The sequence below is a fragment of the Vulpes lagopus genome, chromosome 5 (genome assembly GCF_018345385.1).
Source record: "Vulpes lagopus strain Blue_001 chromosome 5, ASM1834538v1, whole genome shotgun sequence".
NCBI lineage: Eukaryota > Metazoa > Chordata > Mammalia > Carnivora > Canidae > Vulpes > Vulpes lagopus.
Window position 1 is genome coordinate 64,362,459 of NC_054828.1, and position 26,814 is coordinate 64,389,272.

Sequence of the window (26,814 nt, forward strand, 5' to 3'; positions counted from 1 at the left end):
GGGGAGGTCTCTCAGCTGAAGTGACACTTGAGTAAAGCTAGGAATGAGCCCTGTAGACATACGGGGATAGAGAGTTCAGGGCAGAGTAAATAGCATGAGACTCTGGAATGCTCGGTATGTTCATAGAATAGCAATAATAAACACAAACAAAACAGTAAACCTGAAATCATAGAGGCATTAGCCGTAGGACATGAGGCTAGAAGCTCTACTGTTTAGTAGTGGCTTTTAAACTTGTTTTCAGCCTCTAAACAGGAGGATATTGCCTTGACTTCCCTGATTCTTAAATTATAGGGGCTTCAGATTGGTCTCAAGTGCTGATTAATAGTCCCCGGGTCCTAGGACTTAGAATTCCACTCCTTCCCAATTTTTCTTACTTGGTTGTAATAGCAGAAAGTTTCTGAGGCTGAAAAGTCAGTAGGAATCTGAATGAGAGCTTTTGCTTGCTTTCTGCCCCAAAGGTGTCATTTTGGATCTCAACGGGTATAAATGGGAGTGGATTTATGGGATTTGTAGCTTATTTAAAGGAAAATAGGGTGTTGCGTAGAAAACGCACCACATTCTAGCATTGTGCAGTTTTTTTAGCTTCACTATAGTCTATTCTGTGGCTGAGCCTTTTTAAACTATGACATATTTTATCTCCTACTCCACCCAAATTACATTCCAGCTGTTGACTTTGTGCTTTCAAAAATAAGCTGGCCTTTCTTCTCCTTCTCCTTCAACTAAATTTAAGTGCGGATACACAGGGTGGGGAAGAGAAATAAAGAACTTTAAAATATATGAAAAGCCACCCAGTTTTTCTCACCCAGTTGCTGGTGAGAATGTAGTCATTTTGGAAAGCAATCTGGTAGCACTTGGTGAAGTTAAGTTAGCATATGCTCCACGACTACTCACTCAGGCCTAGGTACACCTTATTGAAAATTCTAACAAAGGTGAAAGAATATGTTTGAGAGTTATCTTTCTCATCTATATATTCTCTTGGTGTTGGGAGTGATAATTGAGAGTTGGAGGCAACAAAGACGGTCCATAATTAGGGAACTGAGGAGATAACGTGGGGAAGATGTTTGCTTACAAGGGCCCATCAAGGCAACAAGCTAGATATGAATAGAGCAATACAGACATCAGAGCTTGGATCCTTGGTAAGAACCTGCTGGAAGTTAAGAGAGAAGAAACAAGAAAAAATGAGATGCATGGTCTAATACTACTTTTGTAAATTAAACACACTGATATAAACTTGATATTTGTATAAAGATGGCCATGCTTAAGGAGTTGTAGCAAGCAGTTTAGGAAAGGAGGGCTGTGGGGCAAGGAACGATTAGGATTAACTGGAAATAGGGATCCCTGGGTGGCGCAGCAATTTAGCGCCTGCCTTTGGCCCAGGGCGCGATCCTGGAGTCCCGGGATCGAGTCCCACGTCGGGCTCCCGGTGCATGGAGCCTGCTTCTCTCTCTGCCTGTGTCTCTGCCTCTCTCTCTCTCTCTCTCTCTCTCTCTCTCTCTCTCACTGTGTGCCTATCATGAATAAATAAAATAAAATAAAATTTAAAAAAAGATTAACTGGAAATAAAACTAAAACAGGGCAGAGGCTTTACAATAATGATGGTGAACTATGAACTCAGGAAGATGATGAACGCTTCTTGCCCCTGGGGTTCAAAACACAGGAAAGTCATGTTCTATTTGGAAATTAAATGGTCTTTTCTGATTCTCCTATATTGTAGGAATCTGCAATACATCCCCATGGGGTAAAGGGTATCTAGAAGTGATTTTAAATAATTCATGAGTAGGAAATACACTTTAAAGATAACTTACATAAAAGGAAATAAAGATAACTTACATAAAATGTTTTTCTAAATAAGTATTAGCAATAATGCTTCTAGTCAATGTGGCATTTAGAGTGCTCTTTTGTAGAACATGAGGTTGGTAGGACTTGTCTGTGGGATATGGGTGTGAAGAATGAACATAGAGGGCTGTTAATCATTCCTTTTAATTTCTTTATTTCCACGATGCTTTGTGAGGCTTTTTTTCCAGTCCAGTTCATCATGCCTGCATCTCGGACTAACTGGCCTCCCTCTAGGCCCTTTTACTATAGTGGTGGAGCTGCCTGGGGTGGGGGTTCCGCTGTGCGCTTACTTTGTGGCAATAGGGCTTTCCTCTTTGAGAACGGTTATTCTTTTTTTTTTTTTTCCTATTTTCTTTGTTCTTTTCATAACTTCCTCTTTGTGAACTCTCCTTCCTTTCCCAATTCTGATGACACTTTATCCAGTCAGGACATTTGGTGGGCACCACTTAAGTGAATTGCTGGAACACCTATTACCTCACTCCTGCACTGTTCCGATGCCCTGGCTATATAAATTCACTTGGATTTTAGCATTTTTGAGGTGGAAAGGGTGAACTTGTACTGCTAGCTTTAAGTTCTAAAATGATGATACAGTACACGAATCACCATTTCACTAAATTTTCTGTTTGACTTTGTTCCTTTTTTTATTCAGGTGGATATAATTTAAAACCCATGACATTTGAGATGTTCTTTAGTGGCTTAATTTTAAGAACTTCATTGAAGGTCTCCTTTTCTTGTTTATCCAGTAAGGCAGTGATTCCCTTTACCATATACCAATTCCACTTAGTTATTGGTTCCTTAAAGGATAATTACTACTTACCTAATTATGTGGTAAATGCTATGCAGGGACAGGTAATTAAATAATGTTCTACACAATTAGAAAGGAACTGATATTTGGGAGAGTTTGTTTGGTCAGGATTCATTTTAATGATAACTCATTTGATACCAAAAGAAAATAACCTCAAGTTACTTATAGGAAAATGGCAAATGTCATTTCATTTCACATTATAACCTATTACAGTTTAGCACTGAAGAGGTAAAGTGTATTCTCCCGTGAAAATGAATTTCACATACTTTCCTCGTTGCTGAAGAACTAAGTTCTTGGTTTCTCTGATTGGGAGGCAGTTGCAAGTGTGCATTTAAGAAATACTGATTATCCCCTTGTGTGTCTAGTTTGAAAGCAATGCATATGAGGGCAAGAATAGGCAAGAATCAGCAAGCGTAACTACTGCTCACTTGGGGCTTCAGTTCTTACAGTTTCTTGATATATGGTATGTTGGGGAAGAAGAATTTTCTTCTACCCTTCAGAGGTTCTTCTCCTTCAATAGACATGAGACAGATTAATAGGAGAAAATAAAATTTAATTGTGTATGTACAGAAACCCCACATACGTGAGAGGTCCAAAAACTGAAGGGCAAAATGAGGTATATCTACCATCCTGAGCTAAGGAATGGGTTCGAGGCCTGGGGCTTCCAAACGGGGGAGCAGAGCAATTCACAGGGCAATCGGAGGTTGAGCGAATGTCTGCCAATTAAAGTTTTCTCTGCCATACAGATGGGTCACGTAGATGAAATTCCTCTCCAATAATAATCCTAATTTGGGGAAAGGCCCCCAATTTAGATTCTTCAGGTAGTTAAAGGGAGGGATAAATATTTCTCTTAAGCCTGCCAGGTCTTGTTTGCCTTCAGCTTAAAATAGTCCACATGCCGAAGTGGCACATTTTGGGGAGACCTCTTCTGTATCCTTTCAGATACATGAACTATTGGCATCACAGTCCCTGGTGTAACTGCCAAATGTCAATTTCTGACCCCTTCATGTTCTGATTCAGTAGGTCTAGGTTAAAATGCTAAAATCTGTATTCAGTCAGATGGACTCAAATGCTACCCAGATGAATCCAAAGCATCTTCAACTCTGGGAGCCCCCAAAATATCAGGAAGACACCCAGGTCTGATGTGTGTGAGTGTGTGTGGAGACCTGTGGGCTGTTGTTTCTTTACCTTCCCCTCCCAGGACTTCTGTCTGACATAGTATCTGCCAATTTAACTTATTCTCATAGGCACTCTTCTCCTTTTCTTTCAATATAAAATATACTTTCATTTTTAAAATTATTAAGTCCCTTAATACGAGTTTTTGTCACAAAAATATTGTGACATTAATAGGAATAGGTCTTGGAATGTGGGATATGATGTAGATAAGGATACTTTAAATGTAGATAAGGATACTGGAGTCACAAAATTCGTTTTAGAAGATAGTTATAAGAGATGGTAGGCTTTTTGAGCTCCTCATCAAATTCTGCTTTCACAATAGAGGTTAATTTAATTAGACAATTACTCAAGCAGGCAAAGTATTTTAAGTATATAATTCTTTGTAGACTAACAATCTCATGTTGAGATAAGTAATATTATTATATTCATTTTCACATAGGAAACTGTGGCATAGAGAAGCTAAGTAGCTTGCCCAAAGTTGCATGGCTTAATAAATACTAATGGCTGAGTAAAACCTGAATATTGTTGCTATGGGGGAGGAAGAATAATTTTCCTTTTAGTCTTTTATGGAGTTCAGAACAAGTCTCCCCAAAATATGGCCTATTCTGAGTGAAAGGCAATTAGGACCTAGCAAACTGGAGAAAAACTTTTACCTCTCTCTTTCTCTAAAATAATTTAGAGACGCCTGGGTGACTCAGAAGTAGAGAGCACCTGCCTTCGGCACAGGACGTGATCCTGGAGACCTGGGATCAAACCCACATCGGGCTCCCTGCGTGGAGCCTGCTTCTCTCTCTGCCTATGTCTCTGCCTCTCTGTCTCTCATGAATAGATACATCTTAAAAATTTTTTTTAAATTTAAATTTAAATAGGGAGTCTAGCCCAGAAAGAGAGCTATTACCAAGAGATACATTTTTATCTGAATGACCTATTTCTATGACAAGACAAACATCTAATTACCAAACATTTCCTCTTCTTACCATCCTGTGAATCACTCCCCTTTGAAACCTCAAGCCCCTATCCCATTAGGCTCATGATGGCATAAAGCCTCAATTGCCAGAGTTGTCTTTGTGGGGGGGAGGGCATACATATGCATTGAATTTATTACTCTCTGGTTGAGCTGGCTTATATTAATTTAGTTACTCCATCAGCCAATGCGTCTAGAAGGGCAAAAGGAATTTTTTCCCTTCCTAGTACCTTCTAGGTTTTTGGCCAAGACATCCCCTGTAATGAAAGACTAACAGACAAACAAACAAGTTTAATAACTGGTATACCTTCTGTTTAGTGGGAGATACTCAGGAAAACGGAGTAACTCCCCCAAATGGCTCAAGACAACACTTTAAAAACATTCTTAGCTAAAGACAATAGATGTTGGAGGAAGGGGAGGCCATTTAGGGCAGGTTACCAGGCAAAGCACCATAATCAAGGTGTGGTTGGTTGCTTTGCAAATTTAAGCGTATGTCTTCTCTGTGGATGATTTTCTAGAGATTTAGACATCCTCCTCTTGGTATGGAAAATAAGACCCCCTTACAAATGGATATTTTTCTCATAAACATAAAAGCTTTGTCTCCACAGCTTCCCTTGTGTCTGCTATGTCCTAAAAATAATCAGCCGAAAGTAATTGTTATGCCAAAGAGACATCTTCCAGGGGCAGATTCTTCTCCCCTTCACAGCTTCTGAGCATCCTAATCATGGACAACATTGTAGGAATGTTTTCATGATTTTTAATAAAAAAAAAAGAGGCAAATCTTTACCAAAATCCATGTTATGATTTCCTTCTTTCCTTTTTACATTTTCCATCTTCCCACACCTCCCTCCAATCAAATGATGTCTGAGAACTGATCAGAAGAATTGAGGGCATCACTATGTTTGCATTGTAATAGCAATGTTTCTGGTCGAAAGAAAAACTGATGTTCACAGAAGTCGCTGTTTTACATTGATTTATGGTGAGAGAGACAAAATGAAAGAATGGCTGCATACTCTAGGAACCAACAAAAACCTGTAGAATTAAATGAATGCAACCTAGAGAAAGCTAGGCTTTTAAAAAGAGTGACAATTTTACTTCATTTGTCTACCAACTATAAGACATAGAAATACAGTTTTATTCTTTTTAGAGACCAGGAACAGGGTTACTGAGTGAGTTTTTACAAAAGAAGAGGTTTTAGTCAGAAAGGGCTTGCTGACAGCAGTACATCCATTGTGTAAGCTTTGCAGTGGAAGCCACAGCATTCAGTATACATTGGGTGAATAATGCCAATTAGGAGAGTCATTTTTGTTTCATAATTTGCTAGAATTATTTATAATATTTCTAGTGTAGATGTGAAAAGCATAGGCCATCTTTCAGGGAAGGAGATAATTAATATTGAGTGCTTATTTAATATTAACAACTTGGAACCATTTTAAAATTTGGAGACAAAATATTTTATCCCAAAACCCTGCTAAAAGGTAAGCTGGAATGCTGATCACATCAATCATTTGATAAAGCTTAGGGAGAAAATTCTACTTGAGTCTTTCATTTGGAATTAAAATACATGTAGTTTATTTAATGCTAATTCATATGAAAAATTGCAAAATGTTTTGTGCCTAGAATTATTTTTAAATTATCTAATTTTCTTCATAATGTTTGGATCTGTTGTGGAGGAAGAATTTCCTCTGCCCTTCAGAGTCCGTCTAGCTAGACTAAGAACCAAATTGACACGACATAGATTAACAGGAGAAGATCAAATTTAGTTTTGTATATAGTTTTGTATGTATGTGGGAATCCACATAGACATGAAATTCCAAGGACAATAAGGTATCTCTCCATATAGCTAGAGAGAGGGGTAGGGTCTAAGGATACAAAGGGGAGGAAAACCATTAGCAGGAAGGTGAGAGATGTTTGGAAAACAGTGGTTGCCCTATGCATTATTTATGTATGTATGTATGTATGTGTGTGTGTGTGTGTGTGTGTGTGTGTGTGTGTGTGTTTGTAAAGAGGAATCTCTGTTGATAGCTCTTTTTCTGGTACAGGCAAACATTTGAGGGGGGAGATAAAGAGAGTGCTGTGAACCTGCTGAATTTTGGTTACTTTTTAATCCAAAATAATGTTCATGCCAAAGTGGCCTATTTCCTTTGGCCTTTACAGATCCTAATAAACATTGGTGAATTGGGGGAGGAAAGAAACTTATGTGCTCTTCAAGTTTCTTCTAGTTGGACTAAGAATCAAATTGACTTGAGATAACAACAGAAAATCAAATAAAAGTTTAATAACATGTATACCTACCGTATACATGAGAGAGACCCAGGAAAGCTGAGTACCTTTCCAAGATGGCCAAAGCCATCACCTTAAATACCATCTCCAGTTACAGATGAAAGAAGGTGTTGGAGATGAGGTGTCAGTTATGGGAAATTACCAGAACAGCACAGTTAACAAGAATGAGGTGGTTAGGCAGAGTTAACTGTTATCCTTTGATAACAGTTTCCAGAGATTTTAGAGTCATTCCCTAGGGAAAAAAACCCTTAAAATGAAGATTTCCTGTATGCACATAAACGCCTCTTACAAAAGAATAACTTATTGGATTTAAGAGCTTCTCTGGTGTCTGCAGTTTCTTAAAAATAAAAATAACCAACTTGAATAATCAGGATTCAATAATAAATCTTATTATTCATATTAAATATCAGTATGCTAAAGAAGCATGTTTTGGGATGGCAAAATTCACTCCCCTATACTGTCCAAAGTAAAAGCTAATTAAGATGATTCATATGTGTTTCTTTTTACCTGCAGGGAGGGTCCACTTTAAAATTGTTTTTAGGATTTTTATTTTCAGAGTCATGCATGTTAGAAGATAAACTGGGGCATATTAAAAACTTTAAGAGTTTAATTGGATTCAATTAATCCAAATATGGATTGAATCTGGCAGTGCCAAACCAGCAGTGGTTAGGAGCACTCTACCTATAGGAGCCAGGGAAAAGATACAGAGAGGGTATGGAAGCAGAGAAAGGAAATTATTTGGCTACAGCTTAATGCCTAGTTGGATGTTTGTGATTGGTTGTCCTTAGGTTTCAATTTTGTAACCTTAAGGCATTGAAAGACTTAGATTTTGGTTTTCTTACATAGGCCACCACAGCATCAGAGCCATCTCAGTCTGATGGCTACCTTGTTTAATTAATATAACAATAACTCAGGTTGTTGGAAAAAAAGGTATATTGCTTTTGATTGAGCAACTAATGAGTCCATTAGTGGCTTACTGAAGAAGTTGAAAAGGCAGATTCTATCATCTGATTTTTTCATCTATAAGAAATTCTTCCAGACCAATGAAAAGGGGAAAGTGATTCTTAAAGGTCTACCTCTTGATGTTTCAAGGTAAGACAAGTATCTAGAATCAAACCTACCTCTGCATTAGAAACTGTGCAGATAATTTAGAGATCTCTTGGTTATCAAGCTTTGGTCTGATGGATTTGCATTTATAACAACTACTGAATCCTCCTCCAAATGATTGGCTGCATAAATGTCAGCCCATAACTTTATCTTAAATATGTACTATCAATTGCTAGTGCATGGCCAGCTCTTACTTAGATGATGTGATGATATTGAGGCTTTTCACCAGGCAATTTGCAAAAGTTAAAAAAAAATCCCTCATTTACGTAGCATGAAGGTTTTCTCACTAAAGGAAACTGCATTGACTAATAATTTAAATACTAGTATTCTGTAAGTCTTATAATTACATGTGTTGTAGAGACTGGATTCCATTCTGCTGTGAGCATTGTGCAAAAGATCAGCTGTTCCTGGGTGGCATTGCTACTGTAACAGTGTGAGTCGCACTTTTAATTTGTCTTCCCATCTGACAGTGCATCTAATTATACTTTATAAAATCTGTTTTAAATGATTCTTAAACATTCCATTGAAAGATATTTACATAAAAGTGAAGATTAAACACTTAAAAATTATATCATCAAGTCATTTTAATTCAACCATCCCTTCCTTTGCATTTGAAATGTTATATATGTTTTGTTCCTTCTGAACTAATTTTCAAGAGAACCAAAGAGTGGCCAGAAACTTGTGATTAAAATGGTGGTGAGAAATGAGAGATGACCACTTTGGGCTTTGAAATTACTCAGTTACTTAATTTATGTATCTGAGTATTTGGAAATCTTCTTGTACCACTGAAATTCTTTTTAAATTTTCCTGGATGTACGCATTTGGCAAGATTAGTGATTTAGACAGGAGCATATTATTTTAATTATATAGAGATTGAAAGATTCAGTCTCACATCTTTAAATGACAGCAGGGTGTAATTCCTTTTTTCCATTTGTCTTGCTTAGTCTTTTACTGTCTCTGTCCTAATCTTCAATATTACTAACATTGTCTACTGGTCTACTTACTGGAGCATCACTATCTTCATATAGCATAGTAAATATTTCTATTGTTTTTCTCTCTCTTTTGGAGTGTTTTAATAAGAATTTTTATTTTATCAATGGTGTTCTTTTTTTGGAGACACCTAATGATTTTGATGAGTATTACAAACTATACCCTAATTTAAGGCATTGGTTCTCAAACTTTGGTGTACCCTTGAATCTTTAAAAAAAACCGTTATGTGGCTCTCACCCCTCAAAGATTATAATTTAATTAGTCTGGGGTCTAGAGATATTAGAACTCCCACATGATTCTGATGTGCAGCAAGGTCTGATCCTCTCAAGGAGTAATCAGGTTTCCTTTAAGGAGTTCTTTGTTAACATGGTGGTTTCCAACTGTGGTTGGAATTATCTGGGGAATATTAAAAAAAATGATACCTATGCTCCATCCTCAGAGCTTGTGATTTAATTGCTAATAATTAAAAAAAAATCTAAGTGATATTTTCTAAGGAAATTGGAACTTACCATGTTTTCAACATGTAGTCATCCTTGGAGGCTATGTACTTGATTAAAATAAGATATGAAATATTCTTTCCCTTTGACTGTTACCAGTATGTAAGTGGGAGGGTTGGAGGCACTTGGAACTCCTAAAACATTTTTATAGTGCACTTTTAATTTGCATTCATATGTATGCTCCCAGGCCGAAGACACGGACACAAATGACCTTTACTAACAGTATCTGTAATCTGTCTTTGAGAGATGTATAAAAACATGTATTTTTAATGAGTGTTATATATTTGAAAGGAAACAAATTACTTTTATGTAATTCACATGAATATTTTTATTTGGGGTAATAATATAGTAAGTGTTCCAATTTTTGCTGCTAGTATTTGAATGGGGTGTTGAGGTAGATGGGAAAACAATTTTTAAAGTGTGAGTTACTTGATTTGGGCCACTAGATTTTTGTGTAAGATAGATCCTCTATTTCCTACTACTGGGTTTGAACAGTCGACCACAGTTCGGTGGTTACCTCTCACTTTCCCTCAGATATTCCTTGTGCGGCACCTTTGTTTTACCAGCTCATCTCCTGTTGCCCAGTTGTTCCTCTAGATGATTTACTGCTGCCAATAATCTCTATTTCTTTTTTTTTATAAATTTATTTTTTATTGGTGTTCAATTTGCCAACAGATAGAATTTCTATTTCTAATGACAGGTTTGTTCTTAGCTACAAGTCATTTGATCTTTTAAAATAGTCATTCTGCTTGTTCTCCTTCCAGTACAGATTCTTGATTCTGTCCAGTTTTGTACTCCAGAACTCTTTTTCCATTTCTAGCATCCTTAAGTTATCCAGACTTAACACCCTCATACCATGCTCATCAGTTAGGGTTTGGCCAAGAAAACAGAATCCACTCTGTGAATTCTAAATGCAAAGGTTTTAATACAGGGACGTAGGTTTCAAACAATTTTGGAAAGGCTGGGAGAGTGAAATTACCACCTCTTGGGTGTATCTCCTGGCTAAACTCACTGAGGTCCTTCCTTCTCAACTTTTCCTTCTTTACAGGCAGTGCTGATGCTCTTCCCTGGTTGCTTGAACTTTAATGCATATAACTTCTATTTATTTATTCTTTTATCCTGAATTTGAGTAGATTCAAGATTATTGTATAATTTGTCACTCTCTCTGATTCTTACCCATTCAAGACTGAGATAACCTTTCCATTGTTTTTAAAAAAGGTTTTTATTTATATATTAGAGAGATAGCAAGGGAGAGCATGAGCAGAAAGTAGGGGCAGAGGAAAGGGAGAAGCATGTTTCCCCTTGAGCAGGGAGCACAATGTGGGGCTGGATCCCAGGACCCCAGGATCCTGACCTGAGCCAAAGGCAGACACTTAGCAGACTGAGCCACTGAGGCACCCCTCTATTTTTTTTCCCAAGGAGTCTCTGATCATGCTTTCCATGTGACTATTTTTCTTTTTAAGATTTATTTATTTACTTTAGAGAGAGAGAGAGAGAGAGAGAGTTAAATGCCAGTGAGTTGGGGAGAGGCAGAGAGAGAGAGAAAGAATCCTGAAATAGACTTCTCACTGAACCTGGAGCCTGACACAGGGCTGGATCCCAGGATGTTGAGATCATGACCTGAGTGGAAAGCAAGAGTTGGCTGCTTAACCCACTGAGTCACCCAGGCTCCCCCATGTGATTTTTGAATGAGTATTCTATACTCATTGTCTTTGTGTTTTTGATTTTCACTCCTTTTTCTGCCCTGCTTTCAGTACCCTCCCATTTTCATTTTATTTCTTCTTTAAAGTTCAACTATGACATGTTTTACTATATCCAGCAACTCTTCCTCAGTCTTCATTTATCTAGTACTAATGGGTCACTAGACATTGTGGGTCACCCCCCTCATTTTTGAAATTTCTAGAGTGAAGTGCAGATATGCCGGAAGTATTCTTTACCATCATTAAAAAAAAGAACTTATGTAGAATGAATTACTGAGGACAAATTTTTCATCTCCTAAATGTGTTTTGAATTTTTCTTCTCCGTTCCTAATATGACTACTTTGGGTCTGAGTATTCAATGATTTTTGCAGGAGCTTGCTAACTTATGACTCTTGTTTCTGTATCCACTTCTCAGTGACTCCTCTCTTGGTCTGTGGTAGGTGCTTAATGCATGTTTGTTAGCTGAGTAATTATCCAAAAATAGTGCTTCTGTGATGTCATTTTCTTCCAAAAGACCTTAGTTTTTGTTTTTTGACAAAGTCCTTTGACTGTTGTAAAGTACTTCAGACTTTGGGCTCCATCTGCCATTTAATTCTTAATACTGTAACTTTTGAAGAAGAAAAATTCATTTAGTTAAATTGGTTGATTTCTTATATCCCAGATATGTTAACCCTTCTTTGTTTAAATTTTGCCTGTCCTTTTATTTTTAAAGACTTTATTTATTTATTTATTTGGCAGAGAGAGAGAGAGAGAGAGAGAGAGAGAGAGAAAGTGAGAACAAATAAGCAGGGGAAGTGGTGGGAGAGGGAGAAGCAGGCTCCCCACAAAGCAGGGAGCCCAAGGCAGGGCTGGATCCCAGGACCTGACCTGAGTTCAAGGCAGATGCTTAACTCACTGAGCCCCCAGCGACCCCTTGCCTATCCTTTTCAACTAGTTTTGTCTTAATCACATTTAAATTACAGTTTCTGACATTGTGTTTTTTCTTTTGTGCTATTATTTCTAACAAATCCAATATTTGGGGAAGAAAAAAATTTAGATATAAATTATATTAGGAAAATTGAATTCCTCCACCAGTTCACAGTTGCTGATAAGTCTGTCATGTGCAATTTTAGCCATTGTCAGTTTTATTCTGATTTGATATCTACCAGTAATTTCCTTTATCATTTGGATAATTGATTATTTTTTATTGTTAATGTCAAAAATAAAAAGCAAGGACATTCTACTCTTTCTGTCTTTCTCTAAATATGCATGTGTATGTGTGTGTATTTTTCTTAAGAATGAAGGCATGGGAATTGTTGTGCAGCTGGGTTAAACCTCTGTTTTGACTCTATGCTTCTTAGCATGGCTGTCAAGGTCTTTAACAATCTTGACAATATGTTCCTTTCCTATCCTATCTCTGAGCAACATCTTTATTTGCCCTTTACTTTAACCATGCTGGACTTTTTGACATCCTCTGAACATACTACAGCCTAATTTTTTCACATATCTGTTTTCGTTCTCACAATTCCCTCTATATGGAATATTATTTTGTCTTATTATTTGCTTTGTGAATTTGTACTCTACTACAGGGATAAGTTGAAATGTGCATTGAGTTTTCTGATGCTTCAAGCTTAGTTAATATTTCCTTCCTTTGTGCTATTATTATTTTTGTACTTTTTGAAAAGTATTTACCACAATATGTTATACATGGTTTCTCTATTAGACAATGAGTTTATTGAAAATCGGGTATATGTTTTCATTCCCCCCCCCCCCCACTCAGTACATAGTAGATCTTTCACTAGGTGCAAGATGCCTGGGGATGCATGTCTCTCACTCTGCATTGCTCTCTTACACAGTGTTTAAAATAACATTTGGCAAGCAGACTAGGCCCTATATTTTTAAAATGCCTAATAACCACAAGCTGGGTTAGGATTGTACTCTTTAGTCATTGAATATGTCTCCAGGCAGCCTTTGTTTAGTTATTGTTTTTCAAATCCTCAATATAGTCTCACTAATGGATAATAGATTATAGTTAAAAAAAAAGTTTAAAGTAGATTTTTTTTAACAGGGATCTTTTTATCTAACATTAAAATTGGTTAGCATATGAATATATCTTTTTATTCATAAGTGTGTATTATTTAGTGATAAAGCATTTATTGATTACTTATGGTAAAATTATTATATAGAGCACAGCAATATCATAAAGTTGTTTTTGGCATGAAAGAGCTTCTGATTTATTTAGGAGAAAAATAATACTTGCTAAGTGTTCACTGTATGATAGTTACTTTGCATGTGTGTATGTGTTTCATATACCTTGTCCCTATTAATATGCACAATCATGTTATTTCATCATGAAGAAATGTGGCTCAAAGTGGTTGATAAATTCATTCAGGATAAACCTAGCTTGTGAGAAAGAATTTGAAATCAGCCAGGTTTTATGTATCTTTAAAAGCCAGCACTGGTTCCACCCTTTTTACTAGTAATCTCATCCCTAATGAATGTGAGAATTCATTGAGATATGAGTTTTAGGGCAAATTTCTTAAATTCTTTTCTCTATCATTTTCCTGATATAGTAAATAAAATAATTACCCTACTACCAACTGAACTTCATAGCATTGTTTTAATGATTGACTAAAGATAATATGTAAAAATGATTGGCACAGTGACTCGAACAAAGCTCTCAAAAACTGGGAGCTACTGTAATTATCATAATGATATAATCATATTACCTCTGAAAAAATAAACAAAGAAAGAGATCTGTAGCCACAAAACACAACAAACTCAAAATGTGAGCTTGAAGTAATGACACCGAGAATGAAGCCCCTGTTGGGTGTCTCATATTTTTATATAACGGTTTAAAATGAGCAAGTTAAGGAAAGTTAAGGATACTGACAGAGATGTAATGGAAGTGCTGGTAGAGGGGTTGTAGAAGATATGATGTGTAGATAACGTAGCATGATGAAAGGCCCAGAAATTGGAATAAACAAGTTGTATATGGAAGAGGAAAATGAGGTCATCCCAGCAGGAATATTTTTTTGAAGTTTACTTTCTAAATCTTTAGCCATCTCTACTGCCACCTAGGAGAGTAGCTAATGGGAAGGAGATAAGAAACATGTTCTCAACATATTTTAAATGATAATATGTTACAGTGATATCTATTAAGTGATAAATACCCATCAAGCCAACATGAAGACCTCATTAAACAATGGTTGACCATAAGGAAATTACCAGTCCAGAACCAAGATTAAAGAAATGTGGGACAACACACCTACTTACAAGGTTCAGTGCTCTCGTGTATATCCTATTTGGACTATTATTTTCTTTATTGGAGAATGTATGACAGTGGTAAATAGATATCTTTATCTTTTCTCTCCATTCATATAATACTGTGCAGAAACAGGAACTCCATAAATCCTGACTGTAAGTGCTTATCAGTGTGCTTTCTTCTGATATGTTTTCACTCCTCCTGCCAGTATTCTTTTTTTTTTCCTGCCAGTATTCTTGATTGCTTTTCAAATTTTGAACTGAACTACTGAAAGTATTTCAAAGGAGGACATTCCTGTGAACATTATTTTGAATAGTTCAAGGAGCTGGTTCAACTTTTACTTGAGTTTTCAGTGCTTCGCATTATTAGAGAATGAAAGGACTATGCCAGCTGCCAGTGCTATTTGGTATAATGTATGTGTTGTGCTAGACACATTTCATTTAAAGTGATAGAAGGAACAATGGGGATGTAGTATGTTCTTTAGAATCAAGTCATTGCACTAGATACATAATAGATGGCTCTAGATTGTCTTTAACTTATCCTTTACAGTTAAATTATTGCATTTGAGGACTTTGAACTTCCTGTGATAGAGGACCTCCATGGAGCATGGATGGTTATTCCCAGTCTCCATGTTACTTCCTTGGAGCAAGTCAAATCCTTGGATTCTTCTCTATCACCCAGTAGGCCTAACACAGTGTTTATATTTAGTGGGTGATTAATTAGTGTCGCTTGATTGAATTAAGTATTGCCGAGCATATGTGCTGCTCTGAATACTTAACACAATAGAATATACATTCTAATGTCAGCTCCTCACTGAAGCCTGACCCATAGGAAAAGATCAAGACACCATGTGAGATAGTCCCTCAGCATTTTTCACTTTTAATTTGGAGCAACGTAAAATTTGTTTGTAGTAGTATCTGCATTCTCTCTCTGGGTCAGCTTGGGTATTCTTCTGCATGTCTCCTGCTCATATGGAAACTTACGTAACATGGTAGGATATGTACATAGAAAAAGACATATATAGAAAGTGACTAGGGACGTCTGGGTGGCTCAGTGGTTGAGCGTCTTGCCTTTGGCTCAGGGCCTGATCCCGGAGTCCCAGGATCGAGTCCCACATCAGGCTCCCTGCATGGAGCCTGCTTCTCCCTCTACCTGTGTCTCTGCCTCTCTCGCTGTGTCTCTCATGAATAAATAAATAAAATCTTAAGAAAAAAAGTGACTATTTCATTAACTGGCAAAACATAAGGAATCTTATGTTTATTATAGAAATCTCTCACTCTAGTGTTGTAAATATGTCTAGATAGTTTAAAAGATCTCAAATAAGAAAAGAGGAAGATAGAAGTTATGTTAGCACAGCTGCAAGTGGGAACAAAATGGGCTTTCCTCCAATTATCCTAGAGGTGGGATTACACCATGCAGTGCGCATCTACTTGGGTGCTGCTGAGTACAGCTCTTCTCCAATTGATTCTATAAGTATTTGTTGAAAACTTATATACTCAGCCATGGCCTTGATGTGAATGATTTAAAAGATGATTAATATGCATATCTGTTAGACTAGAAAAGAAAGGATGGAAAATAACAAGCGTTGGTGAGGATGAAGAGAAATTGGAACTCTTATGCACTGTTTGTGGGAATGTAAAATGATACAGCTTGCTAGGGAAACAGTATGGTGGTTTGTCAAAAAGTTGAAAATAGAACTCCAGTATGATCTAACAATTAAACTTATTGGTAGATATCCAAAAGAGCTGAGATTAAGCAAGCAAGATCTTGAGATTTCATATACCCATGTATATGCATGTATCAGCATTATTGATAAGTGCCAAAAAGTGCAAACAACCCAAGTGTCCATCCATAGATGAATAGATAAGTGTGGTATGTTAATCTTTGGATGGAATGCTATAAAATCTTAAAAAGGAGCAAGATTCTGACATATGTTACAACATGAATGAACCTGGAGGTGGATATTATGCTAAGTAAAATAAGCCAGTCACACACACACACACACACACACACCCGAAACTATAATTCCAAATAAATGAGGTACCTGAAATTGTCAGAAAGGTGAAGCATCACCAGAAGCTGGGCAATAAAATGGAATAGGGAGTTACTGTTTAATGGGTATAGAGTTTCAGTTTTGCAAGATGAAAGGAGTTCTGGAGATGGATGGTGGCTATGGTCGTACAACAGTGTAAATGTCTTTAACACGGATGAACTGTACACTTAAATTTTATCATCTTGATCATTTTTATGTTTTGTACATTTTATCCCACACACACCTACACAATGATTTATAGTCAGTTTGTGGCGATGAGGTAAATGAGGTTATTACTTACTTGAGTGGAATGATAAAGGATAAATGGGAGCTAGCTGCATGTAGAAAGAAGGAAGAAAAGTAGGCCCTGGGAGAGGCATGCGGAGGTGCCAAGAAGGCCAAAGTTCAGAAGATGTGCTGAATGGATAGTAGTATTAGATAAGCCTTTAGGGGGAGGTAGGGTCCATATTTTTCAGAAACTTCTAGGCCACATGTTAGAGTTAGTCTTTAACCTGAAGACTGAGGTTTATTGAATGCAATTGAATGTATCTCTAATTGGGGTTTTGGGGGTTGCACAGTTCCATATTATTCCATTTTCCATAATTAGGGCCATCTATCTTCTGCTGGCAACCTCTATTTTGTTCTGCTTTCACAGTGTCATTTATGATTGGTTAAGGAGAATAATTCCTTGATATTGTCAAAGTACTCTTAGAACTAGTCCATTCCCGGGAATCAGACTTCTTGTTGCTTCCAAGTTTCAGTCTGCTCTTGGAATCTAGCATTTATTTATTTTTCTTATGGTTTCATTGAGGTAAAATTGACAAATAAGGTATTTACAGGGTGATGATTTGATATGCATGTATATTGTGAAAGAATTCCTCCACCATTGAGTTAATTTAACAGGTGTACCATTTCACATATTTACCTTTGTTTGTGTGAGAACATTTAAGCTCTATTCTCTAAGTAATTTCAATTATATGATACAGTGTTATCATCTATAGTCACCAGGTTAAACATTATCCCCTCAGGCCTTATTCATCTTAAAACTGAACACTTGTACACCTGTCAGTGATTCCAGGGGAAATTTGTCTATCTCTGTCTGACTTATTTCACTTAGCATAATGCGTCACAGGTTCAACCATGTTGTTGCAAATGACAAGATTTTCTCCTTTTTAAATGTTGAATAATATTCCTGTGTGTGAGTGTGTATCTCACATTTTCTGTATCTATTCATCCATCAGTGGACACATGTTGGCTTTCCGTATGTGTCCGTATCTTGGCTATTTTGAATAATGTTCCTATGAACACGGGAGTGCAGATATTTCTTTAAGATATTGATTTCAATTTTTTTGGATATATACTCAGAGGTAGAGTTACTGGATCATATAGTATTTCTGTTTTTAATTTCTTAAGGAACCTTCATGCTGTTTTCTTTCTTTCTTTCTTTCTTTCTTTCTTTCTTTCTTTCTTTCTTTCTTTCTTTCTTTCTTCTTTTCTTTCTTCTCTCATACTGTTTTCTGTAGTGGCTGCATCAATTTATAATCACATCAACAATGTGCATGGGTTTCCTTTACTCTACATCCTTGCTAGCATTTGTTCTCTCTTTCTCTCTTTTATAATAGCCATCCTAACAGGTGTGAGTTGATATTTCACTGTGTTTTTGATCTGCATTACATAATGATTAGTGATGTTGGGCACCTTTTCATGTACTAGTTGGCTATTTGTTATATCTTTTTTGGCAAAAAAAAAAAATGTCTGGTCAGGTCCTTTGCCATTTGAATTTTTTTTTTGACTATTGAGTTGTATGGGTTTCTACATGTTTTGAATATTTGCATGTTAACCCCTAATTGGATATATGGTTTGCAAATATCTTCTTCCATTTGGTAGGTTGCCTTTTCATTTTGTAGATGGTTTTAGAAGTTTTACTGTCCAGAAGCTTTTTAATTGGATGTAGTTTCACTTGCTTATTTTTGCTTGTATTCTGATACTTAAAATAAACTTGTCTTGCTCCCAACTGAGTCCTTACCTGGTTATCCATCCAGTGGATAACTTTTTCCCTAGGACAAGGATCTGTTCTTGTCAGTTACCTTCTCCTAAATAATTGTTTGCTTCCATGAATTATTAAATATGAACTTTGCCTAAATATTCTGTTTCTGTGCTCTGCTAACCTTTTTGAATTTTGGGTTATGTTGGTAATCACCCTTTAAATATTTGTACTGCTCTCTTGTTGGAAACTAAAGATATATAAAGCATTTTATTTGACAGGCACGTATAACCTAGTGGAGGGGCTACAGATAATTTTCTAATACATACCAAACTACAGTGGGTATTGTGACAGTAGTATGTAAGTAAATAATTCTAACATAAGGAAATCATTTCACAGTGATGGTGGGGAGAAATGAGAGAAAGTTTTTTTTAAATTTTTATTTATTTATGATAGTCACACACACACACAGAGAGAGAGAGAGAGAGGCAGAGACATAGGCAGAGGGAGAAGCAGGCTCCATGCACCGGGAGTGGGATTCAATCCAGGGTCTCCAGGATCGCGCCCTGGGCCAAAGGCAGGTGCTAAACGGCTGCGCCACCCAGGGATCCCCTAGAGAAAGTTTTATATGGGAATTGCAAATACCATTTGGATCGGGTCCTAAGGAATGAATAGAGGGTTGGTATATGGAGAAGAAAAGAAAGAAGTCTGGCAAATAGAACAAAATGATTAGTATCTGGTACTGTCCCAGTTATATAGGGTACCTTAAATATTTGTTCAGTGATGGATGAATGAATGAATGAATGAATGAATGAATGAATAAAATGTGTGGGATGAGGAAGAGGGAGTAATCAAAGAAACTCAATGTTGCTAACTTGGCTAACTGGAATGGGGGTGTCTCAGAAGACAGTGGAAGGGAAATGAATTGGGGGATTTTCACAAAAATCCAGATTAAAATGGCTGCCTAGATTAAGGTACTGGGAATACATCAGAAGGAGTGATAGGGGACACCTGGGTGGCTCAATGGTTGAGCATCTGCCTTCGGTTCAGGTTATGATCCCAGGGTTCTGGGATCGAGTCCCACATGGGCTCCCCTTGAGGAGCCTGTTTCTCCTTCTGCCTGTGTCTCTGCCTGCCTCTCTGTGTGTCTCATGAATAAATAAAATCTTAAAAAAAAAGAGTGATAAGATTTTCTAATAAAGAGTTTCTATGAGGATTATAATCTGAAAACAGTGAAATGTGACTAGAAGCAACATTTACTGATTATAAAAGAACTGAGACAAAAACTAAGCAACAAGAAAAATTTTATGACTTGGGTCTCCGTCCACACGAGTGCATTTTTCAGACTTCTGAGCTTGGCTGCTATCTCCTTTTGAGCTCTATGGGGACTAGATAGAGCACATCTGTAGGAAAAAGACCAGGTCAAACCTTCTAGGTATAAGATAAGAACTATATCAGGAAGATAACTTATTTTACTTGAATTCTGTTTTGAATTAAGTTGGAAAGCAAATACTTGGTTACCGTGCAGGGGTTTGGATTAAACTGAAGGTAAACAATTCCTAGAATTTCTGTATTAACCGTAAAGCACATAAGCTTGAATGAATGAAGAATGAATGTGGCACAATGTTGGTTTTAATGTAAATCAAAGTAAGTAGTGGAAGTCTTGTGATTGTAATCAGCAAAGTTCAAATTCTGAGTGCTAGTGAAAAGAAAAAAAGCCTTAGTTTAGCTTTCTGCTGGATAGAGGGAGTAATATTCTGAATTCAAAAGGTAGTTGAACACTATCTCCTGTTTGTAGAGAAAGCACTAGATCTACTTGTCTCAAAAACTGTAGATAACAAGATAATTCAATAAACTTGAGGAATCTAAGCAAAGCGTTTGATATTAAGGAAGATATTAAAACAAACTAGGAAAGCTATAAGGACATTAACCTCAAAACAAACAAAACAACCAGTCACATGGAGAGCCTGAAATGTACCCTACTACATACAGAAGTAAAGGGAACAGTTGTAAACTTGGTGTCTCAGGACCTGACGTGCATTGCTGCTTTAGTATTCAGTATTTTTGTGACCTTGGATGAGACATTTACCTGTTTAGACCATGACTTCTTTACCTGTAAAATCAGGGGAGAAGGGTGTTGCCTTGTTGTCATCAGATTTATGTAAAAGTGCTATGGAATATGAGGCATTCTATCAAGTTAAAACCTTTCAGAAAACAAAAGTGTAGGTTTAACTCTAGAATAAAATTTTGATCAGAAATTATGTAATCTCATCACCTCCAAATCACTACAGTTATATAATAGTATATATGCTCGGAGAGAGAATATATATCCAAGTAAAAACTATAGGTCCCAAATTGATAGCAAATGCAGAAGGGAAAAAGGATGAGTTCTGTTTTTCCTATTTTCATCAGGTTGTTCTACAGATATTTAGTTTAGCAAGGCAAGTTTGAGATTAAAAGGGTTTTTCACTGAAGTAGAACTCCGTGGCTGTAATTAGAAAAAGCACAAGAAAAATTTAAAAAATATGTTGAAGGAGATCAAGAAATACTAACTCCTAATTATAAATAAATAAGTTACAGAGATGGAAAGCATGGCATAGGGAACATAGTCACTGATACTGTGATAACAGTGTATGGTGACAGATGGTGATTACATTTATGAGCATTGTGTAACATATAGAATTGCTAAATCACTATATTATATACCTGAAACTAATGTGTAATATTCCATGTCAACTAAACTTAACTAAAATAAACAAATAAATAAAGCCTAATGGTCTAGTGAGGCAGCTTGTGAAAACATGCTATGATATGGAGCAAAGAGGATTCTAGGTCTTGTCCTAGGAACAGATCTGATAAATTTAAAAAATGATGATGATTGTACAACTGTGTGAATATACTAAAACCCAGAGTGCTTCAGTGGTGCAGTTGGTCAGACGCTGGACTCTTGGTTTTAGCTCCGGTTGTGATCTCAGGGTTGTGAGATCAAGTGCCAGTTGGACTCTGAGCTCAGCATACAGGCTGCTTGAAACTCTCCCTCTGCCTCTCCTCACTCAAAATAAATAAAAATAAATCTTAATACACAGACACACACAAACACACACACTAAAACCCACTGAATTGAATGCTTTTAAAGGCATGTGAAAAAAAAATGAAAAAAAAAAAAAAGGCATGTGATTTGTATCTCAATAAATTTCTTCTCTAAAAAAAGTTGAAAGTGGGATCCCTGGGTGGCGCAGCGGTTTGGCGCCTGCCTTTGGCCCAGGGCGTGATCCTGGAGACCCGGGATCGAATCCCACATTGGGCTCCTGGTGCATGGAGCCTGCTTCTCCCTCTGCCTGTGTCTCTGCCTCTCTCTCTCTCTGCGTGTGACTATCATAAATAAATAAAAATTAAAAAAATAAAACAAGTTGAAAGTAAAATTGACTGGTTCATACAATTTGTTAAATAGCTAAACATTGATCTACAATTGGAGGATATACAAATTATGATAATGTGGGTAGCAGGAAGGAGCATATGGGAGGGGAAACTAAGGGACCAGATACCGGTCCTTATACTGTCACTCTCTGAGCTGCTCAAAGTACATTTCTTCATTTGAGAAATGAAGTTTATAATAAAGCATTTCTCAAGGGTACTTGTGAAAGTAAAATGAATCAACATAAATTTCGTGAACCATAAAACTGTATTCAACAAACATAGCCCCCAAAACATGCTTTGCCTTGTGTTAGATATTAGGGATTCAATGATAATTGGATAAAGCTTGTTCCCTTAAAGAACACAGAGTGTAATGGATGAGGTGCCTTATTGTGCTGTCTTATGGCCACTTAATTAGATATATGCGCAGAGTGATCTAGGAGCACATAGGAAGGAGCATTGATATTTTTTAGAGAAAGATTTTGAAACTAGAATCATAGTAAAAAACACTATATACAAGTTTGAGGTAATAAAGTTTATGCCCATAGGCTTAGAATGGTGATTGGTAAGGAAACTTTCAAGTTTTTTACATATGAAATTTAAAAAGTGAAATTAAAAAGAAAATGGAATTAAAAAATTAAATAAATTGCAGCACACAAGCTAGCCATGTTGTCAGATAAAAAGTAACGTACTGAAACTTTTGACAAATTGTTAATTTATCAAATAATTTCAAATGTTTATAGAAAACACAGATGGTTACTTCTAGCTAAAGAAAAGAAATATAGAAAACAATAATACATAAAATCAGTTTAGCCAATCTCTGTATTTATGTGACATTGTCTTTATTTTCCCACCTCCACAAAAAGGCATAATGTTTGATGTTAATGTGATGGACATAATCCCCAATTCTGGGGCCCATACTGTTGCTCTATTTCTTTGTTCCTACTCACTAAAGCATATATCTAATATATATTTAGATATATATTTACATCGAATAAAAACAAAAACTGATAGAATTTGATAAGTTGGTAGATATGCATCACGTAAACAAAAGGAATCAATTACTTTTTAAAAAAGATTATTTTATTTATTCATTCAAGGAAGCGAGTAGATCAGAGGAAGAGTGACAAGCAGACTCTACACTGAGTGGAGAGCCTGAAATGGGGCTCAATCTCAGGACCCTGAGACCATGACCTGAGCTGAAGCCACCCAGGTGCCCCCTATTTTCTTTATCGTACAAGAAATATCTAGAAATGGTACCTTTCTCATCATGATACAACTATAAAATATTTAGGAGTAAATTTAACCAGAAGAGTAGCAGACCTATACAAACAAAATAAGGACATCTAATTAAAACCATAAAGCAAAATTTGAATAAAGGGATAGATATATTATTGGATGGAGAAGGCAATATCATGAAAATGTCAATTTTCCTAAAGGTTAACATATATATTTCATGCAATTTCAACAAGAATCATAACATTAATTTTTTTCCACTGGATCAAATAATCTTAATGTCCAGATGGAAGAATAAATGTCTTAGAGCAGCCAACAAAAATGTGAAAAAGAACAGCAAGAAGTTATTTTTCATATTAGATATCAGAACATACTATAAGGTTCTGTAGTCAACTAATTATGGAAATAAATGAATAGATTAGTAGAAAAGATTAGAGAATGATGGAAATATTAAATATAAGGAATTAACATTGACAAACACAGTGGCTTCAGTTTTTTCTGTAGGAGAATAAAAATGGATCCCTGTCTTGTGCCATACACAAAAATGAATTTCAGATAGATTAAAATACAAAAAGTTTAAAAATGTATAAATGATTAAAAAATATAGGGGTTAGGGAAACTTTTTTAACCAGAGCTAATAACCCATTATATATATCAAAATTGTACCTAACCACTTAAAAATGGAAAACCTTTGTATGGAAACCAAAACACACAATGGATTCAGAAAACACAGGTAGTCACGATGGTTAGTATTTATATAGGTAAGAAAATCTGTAAGACAAAGGCAAATAAATAGCTCAAGAAAAATGGGCAGATGTTATAAATACGTGATTCACAGAAGAGCAAATACAAATGGTCAACAAACATATGAAACGATGCTCAAATTTATATGTTGAGAAATATAAATGAAAGTAAAAATGAGATAGAACTTCATAAATATTATAGAGAAATTAAAGACTAGTTATGCACATCATTGGTAGGAAGATAGAAAAAGGGTTGTTCGTATATTGCTGATGGAAATAGCATCTTCCGAAGGTCTTTGGAAAAATTCAGGATTCTGTGCTATTGTTGATAGAGGCTGAAGGAGATGGACAATGGATAAAAGGACATGGGAAAATAAATAAAAAGGGAAATGAGGAAAAGAAGACTGCTCTTTCCAAAAAATGTGAACCACATTTATGCATTTGTGTGTGTTTATGCATAATTTAAATTGAAAGCACTGACAAACGAAAGAGAAAATTATCAAAATATGACAGAGAAATGGTACTAACGGGTAACTATGAATTTACCTGTGTTTGCAAAAGAAGTCATATTTGTAAGTTTTTATATTTTTGTGACAAATTACTTGTGAGCCATCTCAAAACTTGTACCACAGCTATGACCCTCTATTTAGAGCAGGGCTTCCCTGTGTTTTTCATCTCCTAGTACATATAGGAGATGATAACTTTTGCTTGGAACCCTGGTACGGTAGGGGAGGCTGTTTGGAGGTTACTTGTGACATGCGCAGGGGTCCTGCAGGTCCTGGGAGTCATGTGCTCTGCTTCCTGGAAGAGAGGTTCTGCTCCAGAGAACCAGAGAATTAAAATATTTGTGTGGCTATTCAGAATGCTGTAATTTCAATTTTAGTGATAAATTATTTTCTATTTTATTTAACCAGGAATTCTGCTGTTACATAAGGCTAATATTAGCTTATGCTAGAAAAAAATGGGTAGCAAATCATTGTATCTCATACCCCAAATTTCTCCTCTGCATGGAATATTCTCAAAGCAAGCATGGAATACATGCTAAAAAAAGAGATCTGTGGCTCACTTATTCTTAATATTTAATTTTCATAGAATCATTTGTTGGATTTTATCTTTCTAAGTGTAGGATAATTTTGCCATGAACACATATTGTAATAAGGGAATCACGTTTGCCAAATGTCTTAGCCAAGATTGTTTTCTTTGTGGATTACAGGAAACCTGACTATAGTGGATATTTTTTTTTCTCATAGAACAAAAAGTCTGGAGGAAGCAGTCCAGAGATGCATGAATAGCTCCACATTTCAGTATCTGAGGCTCCTTCTTCTGTTCCGTTGTCTTTAGTTCCTCTGGTCACAATTGGGATTCATTGCGGTCAGGAAGGAAGTGAGGGGAACAGCAGTGCCTGTATCAGAAAACTGAAAACATTCCCAAGACTATACAGTAGGCTTTTCCTGATGTGTTGCTGTTGAGAGCCACCTAACCTGTCACACCCAGCTGCAAGAGAGATTTGAACTTTCAGCTAGATATGTGGTGGCAAAGACTCTGGCCAAACTCTACTCAGGCTCCTCTGAGCCCTCTTTTTGGACTAAACTTTGACCCCTACCCTTTCTTTGGTCTGCTGAGTTAGGAAAGAATCCTACTAAGTCATTTTAAGGAGAATCCCGCCACCCTTGATATTTCAGCAAGTTTTTTATACTCGACCTTGGATGTATGTCCTTGGCTTGTCTGCAGCAAGAATCCTATGAGGCTAGATTAGCAGAAATTCTCTTACCCTTGACGTCTTGGGCCTGCAGTTTTCTGTTCACTGACCCCATCACTCTGGTCCTGAGCTATAAACCCCAGCCGTCTTTGCTGTCTTCGGGGTTGGGTCTGGTCTCTGTCCCCATTGCAATATCCTTAATGCAGCACTCTTGAATAAAGTCTTCCACATCATTTTGACAAAGTGTCAGAATCATTTTTTCTTTAACACCGGCCACTCTGAACAGAGGTAGGATTCTGCTAGCTAAGAAGAGATAAATGGATAATGGGGAAGCCACTAACAGTGCGCCTGCAAACCAAAGGTGTCCTTACTCTAAAAGCTGGTCATTTACATTTAAGGAATCACTGTCATACGGGGGCCATACATCCTTGTGAGTTTGTGACTTAGACTTAACTTTCAAGCTTGTCAGTAATGCATACCTAAGAATTCACTAAAATGAACTTGTATAACTTTCTGGCTCTATATTTTGTAGAAGTACTGTGAAGTTTAATTAGCTAATGGTTATAAAGTGATTTGATGAAAGTTACTGCAAGTACATAATGCTTTGCTAGATAATGTGCTTGTAATTTCACAAAATCTGGATAACTGTCAAGTAATTAAAGGCAAATGCAATGTGGATGCTGTTATGTGACTTCCATTAGTGTTCATCAGAGGTTGACACACCCATTGAGGAAAGAGCAGATCTCATACTGTTCTGAAATGGTTTTTGAAAAATCCTTCCTCCTCTTTTAAAATCACTTTCACCATCTGCTGGTAAAAGAATTGAGAGGGCTGCCTGTAAACTTAGCAATTAAATGTGCTAATACAGTAGCAGGAGAAAATGATTGTCACACCTGTTTTTGAAAAACAACAACAACAAACAAAACAAATTCTACTACCACCCCCACACCAGAAAACACCATCTGGTTTTCTGTGAAAACAAGTGTTGAGATTTTAAAAAACCAAAAACCAACTATGTTTTCGGGTATAATCATATATACTGAACATGTAGTTGCTTTATTCCTCTCAATTCTTAGAAATATCAGAGTCTTGGGCAATGAGGTA

At 36.5% G+C, this 26,814-nt stretch overlaps 1 protein-coding gene across 6 annotated transcripts in view; it reads left to right on the plus strand.

Moving 5' to 3' along the window:
• The window catches only part of TAFA2 (TAFA chemokine like family member 2), a 451,018-nt gene that overhangs the window by 205,825 nt on the left and 218,379 nt on the right, over positions 1-26,814 (plus strand). Inside the window, exon 1 of one of the 6 annotated variants that reach the window (XM_041757445.1) lies at positions 8,586-8,604. The exons of the other annotated variants lie outside the window; for them this stretch is intronic. The gene's annotated coding sequence lies outside the window, so the exon portion shown is untranslated. Of the gene's footprint in view, positions 1-8,585; positions 8,605-26,814 lie in introns of those variants that run through there. 6 annotated transcript variants of the gene reach the window in all.